The sequence below is a fragment of the Lemur catta genome, chromosome 11 (genome assembly GCF_020740605.2).
Source record: "Lemur catta isolate mLemCat1 chromosome 11, mLemCat1.pri, whole genome shotgun sequence".
NCBI lineage: Eukaryota > Metazoa > Chordata > Mammalia > Primates > Lemuridae > Lemur > Lemur catta.
This window is the reverse complement of record NC_059138.1, coordinates 36234382-36250030: the sequence shown is the minus strand read 5'-3', so window position 1 is coordinate 36250030 and position 15649 is coordinate 36234382.

The following is a 15649-nucleotide window of genomic DNA, read 5'->3' as shown; positions in this document are numbered from 1 at the left end:
GTGAGGTAGATTCAAAATTGATCTATCATTTTATTTTCTTTCTAGATACATTTCCTTGTATATATATATTGGTGCAGCCAAAGGGCACAAACTTAAGTTACATTTCTCACACAAAACTTAGAATAAATAGAAGACAGAAAACATTGACCATTATTTTAGTATTATATAAACTTGTTTATACTAAAATAATTATGAATTATGTCTAATTTAGTGTCTTAGGCATTATATCAATTTACTTCTAATGCAGAAAAGCAAAAATTAAGGTAGAGAACATGATGATGTTAGTCTACCCCTCCAACCTTCCTAGTTCCATGAATCCTGCTAGAATTCCGACTGAGCTGGGTCCCAGATTCTATTCCTCTCACTCTCCCGCCAGACGGGGAATCTGAAAAAGGCAGAAGGAGACAAGCCAGGGAGACAGGCCTATTCCTTTATCACAAGGTCCACTTCCCAAATGACTCCCTTCTGACATAAAATAGAAACAAAGCTCCAATTTTTAAAAACGGAAAGTGAGGAACCGCTCTAAAGGTGAAGTCTGAGAAATGGAAATTTGATTCTGAATATGGGTCTTGAGAGTAACATATTGGGAAACATTTGTAGAATCACTGAAACAAGCTCTGGCTCTATTTATCTTCCTATAAACTGAGATTTCTACAAATATCACGGAAAAGATATAAAGATCAGAGATAGTTTTTTAAAAACTTCAGCACAAAAAAGACCACACAGGATATTAGTATTCTAAACGTGCTATCCCTTATCCACTTGTCAGGAAAACAACACATGGCAAAATGGCAGCCATTTAATAGTAGAACACGGTATTTTGGAATTCCTGGCAGGCTTATCACTTTTGAGAAAAATTGTCACATTTCAAAGATAAACCCTGTTATTTTTGCTGAATGGTAGGCGCCATTCAGGGTCAGGACACAACGCACAGGTCTAAATCTCAAGGTGTGCTCTTTTCCTAATGGGCATGGGAGGCGGTAGTGCAGGGAGGAGAGGGAGCTGGAAAGAGAATTAACCTACGTTGTGGTCAGAAATTAACCTAGAAGTCTCAGTGCATAACACAATGCAGCTTATACATCATCCATGCTACTGTCCCCATGTGGGGGTGCCAGCTCTTTGTGATGCTGCCATCTCAACATGTGGCTTCCAAAGTCCCCATGCTGTCCTGCCCTTACCTTCCTGCATTCAGAAGTGATGCATCTAGAATATTTAGTGAGCCTTATATTCTCTCTGCCACAGAGAGCAATGCCCTATTCACAGCAAATCTGAAGTGCCTTTTCTGGGAAGAGCTTCAGAAGTGACATTCTTGTCTCATCTCAGCAGTTAGTCAGGGGCAGGATGACGGTGGGAACAAGAGCTGATGGATGTGTGGGTGCTGGCTGGCCGAACCACCTCCTCTGTCTTCCTCCCAGCTAGCTGCATCTGTGAGTCATTCTCTCCTCTGACTTCGCCTTTCCCCAAACAGAGGCCTGGGCGTGGGGGTTGGGGAGGCAAAAGGCCCAGATTTACCAACCCAAGGGACATCACTCCTGCCATGCCACAGATTACTACAATCTTCACGGCAACATTTCAAAATAGATTTTGCCAAGGTATCCACGCTCTCTGTAATCACAACAGAACCATGAAAATGAGAAATAGAGACTGACACGACATGAAGAATTTTATTTTCCACTTGCTATCAGTGCTAGGGAAGGTATATTATCATAAACCAAATAGCTGGAAATCCTTCATTCCAGCCAGAGGCTATTTCATATGAAGAACAAATCTCAGTCACTTGCTGATATGCATTTTGTACTATAAAGGATTTACCAGCAAAACAGCAGAGAAATGCATGAAATATTTAGCTCCTGGTGCATTTAAATTTCTTTCAACAGGCTATGTGAAAATCTGCATTTATCAAAAATAAATAAATCAACAAGCGGCCATTTGTTTGCAAGAAAATTTATCAGATTTATTCCAAAGAGCATCCTTCTCCTGGGCATTTAAGAAAATAATTCAGTTTCCTAGAAGTTAAATATTAACTCCTCAGGAGACCACATTCTCTGTAAAAGGTAAGTACATAAAAGCATGAATGTTAGAAACAACGTTCTCTGTAATGTGAGATTTAATCCACCCAACAGTTTAATTTAAGAGTTTTGGAATATTTTGCTGTCAGCGCTAAAAGACAGTGACTTCTCAGAAACCACTTTTTCTATGAGAAGATCACATTCTCTTTCACTACCACTTAAATGGACTATATAAGAAGAATAGGTCCCATTTCGGTGGTGTGAAAGAAATGTCAATACAAAGAGCAGTTTATAGGAACGTCACCAGGAAGAAAGTATTCTTGGTCAGAATGTCCAGTCCAGGAAGAATCAGGATGCGTTCTGTTTTTTTATCAAAGTTGGTTGATAAGAACCTTAAACCTAGAATTACTGCCTGTTTGTATCTCTTCAGTTGAATTTTCATGGAAATTTTTTGTGGGTAAACCGAGCATTTATTTCCTAAAGAGCAGTATTTGTACCCTTTTGAAAAGAAAGTTGGGCAGTAAGAAGAAAAGTGAGATAGGAGGATAAAAGAAAAAGCAATGAAAGAAGAAATGCTGTAGATATAATAAATTTCCAAGTTACATTGTGATTATTCTTATCATTTTTTGTTCATTTAGAAATTGTGGTATTCTACACACACACACACACACACACACACACACACAAACTGGGCTGAAAAATACTTATGGAAAATAATTTCTTTAAGCATATTAAAAGTATTGCAAAGATTTCAAAGAAAATGTTTATGTAAAAGATCTCCTGTAGGGGCTTATGCTTAGACCATCTCTAAGGTCTGCCCTCGCCCTAACTCTGAATTATGAGAGCCAAATCTGCTATCATGTAAGTGGAGCCCAATAAACCAGTCACCAACAGTGACAGCTATTGAGATGCTATAGCAGAAGGTATAAAACAAGACCAGAAATTGGAAAAAGAGTGCTAAGTGTCAGATTCTTCTAGGCAGCTGATTATTGGGACCAGACACAGACAGGAATGGAGAAATGAGTATTAGCCACATGGTATAATCTCAGCAAAAGGAAGAATGATGCCAACAGGCCACGCCAGTCTGTGCCTAGTCCCCTCTCAGAGAGGAGTAGGCTTGGGGCTCTCAGCTGAGGCTGAGCGATGGTTTCTGGGTCTGGACAATACCTGCAGGATCTGTGTCCAGTGGAGTCAAGTTGGGCAACATCTTGGGAAGAAGGCAATTCAAAAGCCTGGCAGAGCATCCACAGGGTTTAAAAATGAAAAGCCTGGGTAAAGACAAAATCTAGGTAGGAGACCCCAGAAAGGATATGGGGAGACCATGAAAAATAAGATTTGAGACTAACGGATGTAGGAGACAGAACCTGGAGACATCCCTAGAGCTGGAGAGAATTAACTGCATATGATTTTATAGGGTATCAGGTATAGGGGTTGTTCAAGAATGGTCAGAAGAAACTGCTAAAGGTCCTATTCCTGACTGCTCAGCTGGCTCAGAATTAAGCAGGCAAACATTGGGTGCCATCTTGCCATACCTCACTGGGCCAAGGACAGCATCTCCAATATGTCCAGTTAGTCTGTCTGAGGAAGGCTTTCAAAGTTTAGGTTTCTGTCTCCTTCATGAATTTTAAATAAGAGTATTCTATGCCCTTGCTAGAGTATTAAACATTATTTGTTGATCTCCAACTCCTCTCACATGCCTTGCAGAGAAAAATAAGTTTTTGGTTTTTGGAAGACCTAAATATTCTTCCAGAAAGAGCTCTAGCAGATCTGTCAATACTCAATAGCAGCTCAGTGTTAACTTCTGGTTTTTATCAAAGTTGGTTATAAGAACAAGATAAATGAATTCTCAGTGTTTTCTCTGTACATGTAACTAGATCAAGAGACCTGGTTCTCATGTACAGACTTTGTAAATTGGACTAAGCTATCAGGCAGACAAGCAAGAAGCAGGGGGAAAAATCGAAATCATATTTGAAAGATATATTTTTGGTTTCAGTTCAGGGAAAGGGTTTGGATGGAGACAAGCTACCCTCTACACATTTCTGAGATAATTTTACACAAGAGGGGGATGCAAGTGATAATAATCTCTACATTGGATGCTGAAAATTTTAAGTAGAGGGAAAGTCTACAGAATTGAGAAGAAAGCACATGCTGCTGAACAGAAGCAGTGATGTCTGACATGACTGCCAGACTGGGCATTTCTAAAATGACAAATTTTTTAAAGGGGAGAGTTTTTATTTTTTACTCCTAAGCTTTAAAGCTGCAGCATTAGAGCAGTGACTAAGAGCACTTAGAGTTCTTTGTAGGATTGTTTCAACCATTTTATTTAAAACATTTATTGGGCACATTATATTTCAGATACTGAGGGGATTCCGATGTGAATCTGACATACTTCATACCCCCGAAGGGCTCAAAATATGGCCTTGGGAGAGGGAAGTGAGCTCTATAAGAATACAACTAGATGCAAAACGATGTGGTAAGTGCTTGACTAGCTGCAGGATCTGAGCCCTGTGGAAGCATGCAGTAGGATGCATCCAATTCTGCTCCAGAGGGAAGAGGAAAAGATTTTGGAGGAGAAACCTGAATGTACCTCACCCTGGAAGAGTAACAAGAATACTCCAGGCAGAGGAGAGGGAAGCCACAAGTAAAGTCAAAGGGTATGGTGTGTTCCTGGCAAGTCCCCAGATGGGACTGAAGGGTACAAGGCAGGGGGTGGGGAAGATGGGGCAGAAATGTTGAGTTAGTGCCAGTTGCTGTCTTACTGATTGAATTTTGTCTTTGTCTTCATCACAATATTAGATGAGTTTCAAAGGACTAAGCTGGGTAAGTGAGTTAAAGAACTTTTCTTTTAAAAGGAGCGTCAAGAGGGCCATATTCTCCTGCAAAGAGTAAATAAAATGTGCAGGGAATTTTAGAGGATTCAATTAAATTTAACTCAATAACCTGAAAATCAATTATGTGCAGATCAATGGATGCCTGAGGCTGGGGGTGGTCGGAGAGGAGATTGATGGCAAACAGGCAGGAGGGAACTTTCTGAGTACTGTGCTCAGGAGGAGGCATGACATAGGCTGCTGGGGCCACGTTATAATTAGTCAAAATGACAACAATATACCCAGCCTCCTGCCCCCTGTCATTACCACAACCACAAACCACAACACTAACAGAGACTGCCAAACCCCTTGTCATGGCATCCAGTAGATGGTTAGTTATTGTTTTAAAGAATAAAATCAATAGTTTTTGCATCCTTGACATAAAATGTAAGAGAATATCTTTGTGACCCTGGTTAGGTAGGTTTCTTAGATATGACACCAAAAGAAAAAATTTGATAAATTGAACATCATTGAAATTAAAAACATCTTCAGAAGACATCAATAAGAAAAAGCAAAGATAAGCTACAGATTAAGAAACATATTTACAGATCATATATCTAATAAAGGACTCATATCCACAACATATAGAAAAACTCTTACAAGCCAAAAATAAGAAGACAAAACAACCCAATAAAAAAGATTGGCAAAAATTTCAATAGATGCTTCTCCAAAGAAGATATATAAATGAAAAGATGCTCAGTATCATTTATGATTAAGGAAATGCAAATTAAAACCACAATACAACACCACCATACACCACTTGGATGGCTATATTCAAAGACTAATAATATCAAGTATTGGTGAGGATGTGGAGAAACCAGAATCCTCATACATTGCTATGGAACACAAAAACACATAGCCACTTTGGAAAACAATTTGGCAATTTCTTAAAAGTTAAACATTCACTTACTATACAACTTAGTCACTCTACTCCTTTACCTAAGAGTAATGAAAACATATAACCACACAAAGACTTGTATGCAAATTTACACAAAGACTTATATGCAAATTTATTTACAATAATCAAAAATTGGAAACAAACTCAATGGCCATTAACTACTGAAAGGATAAACAAAATGTGATATATCTATATAATGAAAAATGACTTATCAATAACAAACAAGAACTACCGATGTATGCAACAACATGAGACGTTGATAAAACCTCAAAACTACGCTAAGTGAAAGGATCCAGGCACAAAAGACCATATATGTTTCCATTTATATGAATCTTTTAGAAAGGCAAATCTGTAGAATCAGAAAACACATCATTGGCTGCCAGAGGTTAGGGCAAGAGAGAAGACTGGCAGGAGGGAACTTTGTCAGCTGATGGTAACATTCTATAACTAGATTGGAGTGAAGTTTGCACAACTGCTAAAAATGTACCCAAACTCAACCAACTACATTTGGTCGTATGTAACCTCAATAAAGCTATAAATCAGAAAGATAACTTGAACACCCTGTTGTCCAATTCAAGACACTCTTCAGAGGAAACACCCATGGGATTTTTCCCCTGATGCTTTCACATATAATACTCACTCTAGTCCCAGCATATGCTAAATGTATCTATTTCAAAATAAAGAACACAAAGCAGTACTCAAAGAGATGGCAGACAATCTATTAGTATATGAGTCTGACTGAGTTACTGGAAGAGTGATTCGAAGGAAAGAAATGTAGACAGGAGCCTAATCTAATGAAAATAAATAATGCCAATGAAAATAAGCTACATTTGTCATTTTTATGAACAAAGTTATTTCTATCACCATCTGCAAATCAATTCCTTAATAAGAGTTTATGACTATTTTCAGTATTCTTAAGATGATTTTTATGATATATTAAGACTCACTTCTACATAACCTTGATTTCAAATCAAAATTGCTTTTCACTTCACATTCACTTCCAGCTCATCGAAAGCACGTGAGATATTAAGCATAAGTCAGGCAGAGAGGATCGTTTCATCAGGAGTCTCAGATGAGAGCGCTGGTTCCCATCTCTTCTTTACACGCCATGCTGCCGCCTCCTCGTCTTCATGTCGCTTCGCATGCTGAGGCTTACGAACACTTTTAAAAATCAATGTTACTTATTTCTGTCTCCCTAAGCAAAAATAAGCCACCGAAAATAGAGACTAAAAAAAGAAAACTTAGGCTGGTGGTGGATGCCTATAGTCCCAGCTACTTGGGAAGCTGAGGTAGGGGGATCGCTTGAGCCCAGGAGTTTGAGGTTGCAGTGAGCTACGATCACGCCACTGCACTCTAGCCCAGGTGACAGAGCGAGAGACCCTGTTTTCTCATTTTTCTGATCAGTCTTCTCAAAGCCTTTTGCCTCTTGTTTTTACATCATTATATTCTTGCCTAGTAAAAACTTCAATTCTGAACAGTCTTGCCTATAATGACATAAAGGTCAAATAATTCTCTATGTGGCATATGCAAGTAGGGTAAAGAGATAAAGCAGAAAGCAGATGGGCTGTGGAGTCAGATCCTAGTTTAAATCCTGGCTCTGTTGCTCAGAAGCTGTGCTGCATTGGTTATGTTAAATAAACTCTCTGTGCCTTAGTCTTCTCATCTGTGAAATGGGGCTAATTTGCCTACCTCTATGGCTGTTGAGAGGATAAATGAGAAAAGTATTAATTATAATGAGCTTAGCAATGAGCCAGGAGCTCATGGACCATTAGTAAATGAGGACTATTGTAATCATAAAGCCTGTCATGACATAGCTTCTGCTTACCTTTCTAGCCTTCCCCCTTGTGACTCACTTTGTCACAGGCCTAACGAACAAACACACTGATCTCCATGCCCTTCCCTGTTGTTCCCCCTGCCTGGAACACTTTTCCCACTTTCTACCTGATTCCCATCCTCCTCATGGCCTGGATAGCGCCTGCTCATTCCTGGCTAAAATGTCAACCTTTAGAACTGTTCCATCAAAAATAAGAGCCACTGGTCACAAGTGGCTATTTACATACAAATTAATTAAAGTTAACTAAAATTAAAAAGTCAGTCACACTGTTCACCACTCAAGTGCCCACTAGCCGCATGTGGCTGCCCTGTGGATACTGTGATGGACAGAACAGAATGGACCGTCTTCATCATCACAGAACGTTCTGTCGGGCAGACCTTCTCTAGAGCAAAATATCTTTGCCAACCCTCTCTCAAAGAATTCATGTGTACTTTTATACATGCACTCATCGCTTCCTTTTTTGAGTGTTTAATTCTTTGTTTTTCTCCATAAATTGTAAGCTTTTTGAAGTGGCACCCAAATCAGTACGAATTTGCTAAATAAGCTGTTGAATGAATGGTTAAAAAGACTTTTTTTAAATAAACTTTTTAATTGTCTGGAGGTCCAGACCCACGAGGAGGAGCTCCGGATGTCCCTGCTTTCAGGACCTGGTCCTGAATGGCTGTGCCTTGTTTTGCTTCCTACTCCATTTCTCAACCCCTTTCTAACCCTCAGCCCATTCAGGCAAGCCCAGCTCTAGACCACGTGGCCACGATTTCTTGACCTCTAAGAAAGGGAGTTAATCAATATGGCTTCTGAGAAAACGTCTGATATCAGATAAGTCATTGAATATAAAAGTTCAATTCTGTACTCAGTGCTCCAAGCAGTGTCTGCCTGAAGTACATAGCTAGTGCGTATGGGTTGAAGAATGAATGGATTATTATTTCATCAGGGAACACAATCTCAGGGAGGAGTGAGGGACAGGGGAGAGAAGCTGGGAAGGAAGGAGACGCAATATGGAGACGGGCATTCTGCTGAGTGTGACGGATGCTCAATGCACAGACCACATGCCAAGAAGCTCCACAACCTGCTGCTCAGGACCAGCCCTATGAATGGGGAAAGGGAGAATTTATCGCCAGGCTCCACTTGGTCAAAGGTTTTCCCCTTTGCACCTCTGGGTCGTGCATTCCAGGGCATGGGTGCAGTGGTGTCCACGTGGGAGCCTGGGGCAGGAGATGAGCAGCATACTGGTGTGAAGGTGGCTGAGGCCCACACAGAGCTGGAACAAGAGATATGGAGGCCGAGGCTTAAAGTGGTGCATAAACAGTGCATAAACAATACATACATTAACCTTTCAAATTATCTACCCATCATGGGCAGGACTTGGGGGCATTTGGGAAAGGTTTACTTACGATGTGGGGTGTTCTCATACTCAATTCCTGGCAAAGTTCTAGGTACATGGTAAATATCAATACAAATTGACTGGCTGATTGCACAGAGGCACCTGAGCAGTCCTGTAGGGGACTAGGTTCCTAAAGGGTGATGGCGATGGAGGGGAAGTGAGTGTGGGACGTTAGGGGACCAAGCTTTATACAAGGCATGTACATCCAGATGTGCAGTTTCACTCTTTTCCTGAGTCATTTCTTCTTGGGTCTCTGCATCTGGTCTTTCTCCACAAGATGCGGATGCAGAACTTCTCTAAATGGCTCATTTTGACCCTCAGTATGAAAAGTCTTCTGCTTTCTTGGCTACAATTTTTTTCCCCTTTTCTTTCTCCTTTGGGTCACATATGTTCACCATGAAGCCTCTTCGCGTAGTTTTTTATTCTCCTTTCTTCATTGGAAATATAAGTAAACACTCCCTTGGTGCAAATTCCTCCATTCTACACAGAAGCGCATAAATCACGGCTTGGAGAAGCATTTCCCAGACATCTTTAATATATCCTCAAGCTCAGCTACCAGCTTGACGTGGGGGAACATGTTGGAAGGAAGATGAACATTGTGCAAACTGTGGAGACCACTGAAACCACCCTCATCTTCCAGGTGCTTGGAAGTTAGAGTAGGCGCCTCATCTCTGCAGTCCACTCTGAAACTGCATTGATGCCCTGGGGCAGCAAACCCCCAATTTCATCTCAGCCTTTAGACTCCAGGAGAAATAACCAAATCATATTATTTTTTCTGTTTGCTTCATTTCACCATGTTCATTAAACATCTGCACAGAAAAGAATGTCATTACTTTTCTTGCCTATTTTTTTCTTTTTTCTGGAAATGAGAACTGATGTCCTTTCTCTCCAAGTGTGGGGCAAGAATAACACTAACTCCCAAGGTTAGAATGAAAGCAATCCTTTGTGCGTGAATGACACAATAGTCTGGCCTCTTCACTGACAGGTGCACGGTGACATAGGAGCCAACTGCAGTGCACTGCCCTAACTCCATGCTTCCTCATCAGGCGGTGCTGAAACAGGGGGGCCGGCTTTCTGCCAGCACCATCTGGCAGGTGCTGGAGTCTCCCAGCCACAAACTGGGCTGTGTAATTGCCTCAAATCATGGAGTGCTTCTCTGAAGCCCTTACCCCTGCTACGAGCACAACTGTCACCCAGAAACCACTTAGGAAACTAGAAGTCATTCATCTGACCCACTCCACCGAGCTTGGCTCATAGGCTTATGAGATGAGTTAATCAGAAAAGCTCATTTTCATGTTGGGTGGATGCCACTAGCAAGGAACACATGTTAGACAGCTGAAGGTGACCTGGGCCAGGCCTCGTACCAGGACAGCAGCCTGAAGAGTTCCCGAACTTTATTTACCTTATGATTCACAAGTCTTCCTGTTTTCAGTCTTTCCATATTGCACTGCCTGCTGTTTTTAAAACATACCATAATACTACTACTGTATTTAATGGTATGCATATGAAAATATAACGTGGCATAGCATCTTCCTTCCTACTTCCTGTGTAAAGCTCTCTTTTCACTTGCCAAGGAAGACATCTTTAATGCTGCGTTATCTTATTTCTAATTATGCTTGTATTCTTTATAAGCTGAGTCACATGTTTTCCTGGCCTAATCAAAAAAGATAATGCCCAACATGGAATCACAGGCAAATCACAGGGACCTTAAAGTCACTGACTCTCACCAACAAGGGTAATTCTTCTACCTTTATTTGAAATGATCACTCTAAAAATGGTCCAACCATTGCAACAAATTGGAATTTCAGAAACATCTTCATGCTCCATGCTGATTGATACAATATTTAACTGTACCTGGCATCAATCATGTATACAGTACCTATCTTTATCAGCTTCTAGCAGTAACCCATTGCTTCTTATGGTCTTCTTGGTAGTGAGGACTAAAAACAAAGCAATCTCTTGTTCCTATGACAAACATGTAATAACTCCCTGTCCCTTGGTTGTCGTCTCCTAACCAGAAATCAGAGGTCTGTGTCCAGTCTTATTAATGGAATCAAGCCATCATTCAATTTCTAGGTTTTTGATTCTATGAATTTTGAAGGACAGAAAAAGATATTCTCTTTCAAAAGGTTAAATACAAACGCAATAATTTCAATACTTCCTCTTCCCTCCAATAGCAGAAGGATAATGAGGGTCTCCTACCAGACAGGTAATGAACACTAACCTTGCATTTGCTCAACGGGAGCTGAGCAATCTGGGCCTGAAGCTCCATCAGGTGCTCCCAGGGGCAGCGGGGGCACCTGCGCAACCTCCGACAGCTCCTGCCTCATCTCAGCCCCACCGTCTGAGAGATGTGCAGAGCTGAGCAGAGTGTGTAGCGGCCGTGGCTCACGCAGAGCTCTGGGGGACAGAACTGCATTTAGGAAGTAAAGCTGTGGGACAGTACTAATGGCACATTCCCAACCGTCCCTTCTTTTGTCACCTGTGGAACCCTGGATCCTGCATAAACCCTGGAGTTTTGGACACAGGCTAGTGGAACACCCTTGCCCCTGTGGAAGGTCCTACTAGTGTCCCCCACTTGATTTCGTGGTGATGACAGGTCATCTTGCAGATGAATCCCAACGTCCCTCTTCGAGATATAGATGATTTCACAGCACAGCCTTGTTAAGGACTATCCTAATCCGACCCAGTTTAACAAGTGGGTAGAGGCCTCCATATCTTTTTCAATCACTTCTAGGAATCAGTTTCCTACCTGGCCTCTATTTTATGCTTTCTAAATTACATCACAGAATTTGACTTCCTACCAGATCTTCACAGCAGTTCTCTGAGTTAGGTATTATTATTAACAGATCATGGCTTGTTAATATAAAATTTCACAGACGCTTAGCAGAGTTCACAAAACACTACACACAGTGTCTTCAAGAATTAACTGGCTGGGTGCGGTGGCTCACCCCTATAATCCCAGCACTTTGGGAGGCTGAGGCGGGAGGATCCCTTGAGCCCAGCAGTTTGAGGTTACAGTGAGGTATGGCCACTGCACTTTAACCTGGGCAAGAGAGGGAGCCCTGTCTCTAAAAATAAATAAATAAATAAAAACTTTAAAAATCAAAAAAATAAATAAAAGAATTAACTGGCACATTTGTACTCTGATCAAAGCAGTTGTCTTTAAAACGTGCCTTTTCTATTTTCCATATCTTTTACAGTATTATACACCATTAACGTTTAGCCAGTGAAAGCATACCTGTGAGAGAAGAAAGTTGGTGAAGGAGAAAACCAATAGCTGTAAAAGTGCTAGAGATAATCAGCATTTTGGATAGCTCTGAATTGTTTAAGTCATGTGAAATATTCCTTTCCCTACATCTAATCTGATTTTCATAAAATTTTTCAGTTTTCAAAGTCTTAACATACTGTGTATGTGTTTTCAAATATTTTCTCTTATATGTGAAAAGTGTCATTCCACAGTGCTCTTCATAAGCTCTCCCCACATCGCTGTTTTCCGTGAGGCTTCCTGATTCTCAAACCGGTGAGAGAACAGATAACAGAGAAGCCGTGTGCTGGCTCCCCCTTTCAGGTTGTCATGCCCTTAACGTAACCATTTTGGGTGAAGTACAGACATTTCTGTCTAGTCTAGTAGGGTGATTTCCTATAGTTGTAGCCATGTTAGGAAGGCAGATACGATGAAATTCTGCTATCATATCAATCACAGCAATGCAGACTTTGGAATCCTGGGATGGGGAGGCCTGGCCACGATGGCTAAATCAAGCTTTTATTACTTGGATGAAGCTTATGGTTGGTTATCTGCTTTGTCTTCTAGAGTCAGCAGTCATTGCACACGAGGTTTACTACAGGTCATGCATGTTCTCTAGGAAAATTCAGATGATGTTTTAGGGGGGAATCTAAGTTCAAGGAGACCCTGGGTCAAAGACAAAGACTTTGTTACATACAACAATAGTAGTAGCTAGAATATCAGCATTTTCTTACATTGGTTCCAATTCCTACGGGGTGATATAAAGAAGGCCATGTGACACGTGCATACGTAGCAAACTGCATTGCATGACAGGAACTCTGAGCTTAGGGAACCAGAATCTTTTATAACGGGTGCTAAGCAAGCCTTCTCTTTGCTCTAGAGGGAAATACTTTCTCTGCCTCCCAAGGCTATTCATTACACAAACATCATCAAGAAGAGACTCTGGAACAAAGGGCAACCAGTGCCTGTGCTTGCAAAATGTGCAAGAGAACCACAGAGAATTTTCTCCCAACAATCCTTCAATTTTTTTTCTGCTTGCTGTGGCCAAAAGGCACACTGTGTGGCTCTTTCAACAGGCAACAGCACACTTTCATTCAAGGTTCTTGGGATCTTGGCTTTGGGCTCTGAGACTTCTGTGGTTTCCAAAGAGAATGTAAATGTCAATAATGACTTTTGGTTACATTTGTCCATATAAAGGTATTCTACTTTAAAAAGCAACTATGAGTTTCACTACAAATGCTCCAAATTTAAACAAATTTTAATAAATGTGACCACAAAACAGATATCTTTAAGGGGAAATGCTTTCATTTCTTGTGCTTTATTTGAATTGGAACACTGCATGTAAATTTTAGTGAGCTCAATTTTTTTATCAGAGACAGAAAGATACTTATATTTACATATAATCTCAGACAGAATATAAAAAGAGCTCATCAAAGGAGAATATTAATTCTAGCCAAGTGGCCCTCTTTCTACAAATTGTTAATTAAAAGCTTGAGGGTAAAATAGGAAAAAAACCCATTTATTCATTTTGAGATAAAGCTCAGTTCTTCCATGATATAACATTATTTTCCGAAGGTCAGTTATTATATTCATACATAGAATCGACTTTATCAAAAATATTACCTGTTAAACCAGAAATCTATACAGATAATTAAATTCCTGCTATCTCACAAGTTGCCCCCGGCCTTATAGAATAAATTAGTGTACATCAGAGGTTTTTTAAAATTGAAACTTGTATTTAGCCATTTTCATATCAATATCTTGAATAAGTAAAATTCATTTACACAGCATTTCTTCACTTTTAAATGAGGAATTTCTCCTGCTTACTCACTGTACTTTTTTTTTTCCAGAATATTACAGGGATGCAAACACTTTGGTCACATTAATTGCCTTTGCACAGCTGGAGTCAAAGCGACAAGGGTGCCATCATCCCCCAGGCAGTGACAGCACACACATCAGGTGTGAATTTACCCAACCCCTCCATCCCTCTCCCACTCATTGTACTTTTAAAGTATAAACACAATACCCTTGCCATAAGAGATAAAAAGATTATATTCTTTTCAAAAAAGTGTCTTTATGTGACTAAAAAAGTATATTAGATTTTGTAGATCACCATGAATTTAAAGTTGTACTAGAAACAAATGCTAACAGAAAGCCTGCGTTTCCCTTGAGGCAGGAGAAAAGCAGTGGATTTTGCAAGGGGAGCCTGAGAGTGTGTCTCTATGCAAGGAAAACACAGGACATATTCCATGTTTCTGACAGTGCCCAAAGTTGCCTGTGAGTGATGGTGACCACAACTCCTCACCATCTCCCTGGTTATTTCAGAGTCAAAAAAGAGGACGTGAAATGAACAAGTCTTTCACTTTTAAAACATATGACCACATTAGCTACAGGATTGTCCTGAGTATATGTAAATTTAGCAAAAATGGCAAGGGAAGAAATGTGGATGGCAGCCTGGTGAACTCAGACATATGGGAGCCAGCTCATAATGAATCATTTAGTACGCGAAACAGTTGAGAGGCATCTTCTTAAACAGATGTACCACACTTTGTGCCAGGTACCGACCTACTGCTTTACAAATATTAACTTATTTTAATCCTTATAAAACCTTATCAAGTATTCTTACTATCCCTACTTTACAGAAGCAGAAACTGAGGCACAGTAGAAGCAGCTCGTTCAAGGTCACACAGATGGTGAGTGGCAAAACCAGGACTGGAACACAAGGAGTGTGGCTTTGGATCAGGACTGAGCCTGCAGGGAGGCAGGCGAGGCATTACCTCAGGTGCAAAGGCTAGGGAGGCACTCCAAACTCAGAAATCAAAGTAAATAATATCACAGTGCCGTAGTTATAAAAAAATAACATTAATGCAAAACATCCATTGAACAAAATATCAAAAGTTTAATAAAGACAGGATCAGCATTACTGAATTTCCCTTTCGTCTCAGGCTCTGATGTGACTTGGCATGGCATTGTTTTAGAACCTGTATTTTATCTACTATGGTTAGCAACCTCCTTTTTAAACCTGTCTCTTTTCTTCATAGCTCAGATTTCAGTTTGTAATTGTACAAATGTAGTCAGTTTGTTTGGCTAATGTCTCTCTTTCCTTTAGACGGTAAACTTTATGAGATTAGGGGTTGTCTGTCTGTCTGTCTTGAGTCACCTTGTATCCAAGACAGGCAGAAGGAAGGATCTGACTGGCAGGGAAGGGAAGGGTGGAAAGGGGAGGTGGTCCAGGTGTTATAAGAAGGCAGGGGGCAGGCCCCCTACAGGTTACACACTCAAATATGATACGATTATATATCTGACAGGAGAAGCATGTTGAAAAGATAATGAATAGAAGGCTACATAAAATTGTAATGAGTTATATGCTTGAATAATACACTTCATTAATCAGTCAGGTAAATAATCAAAGA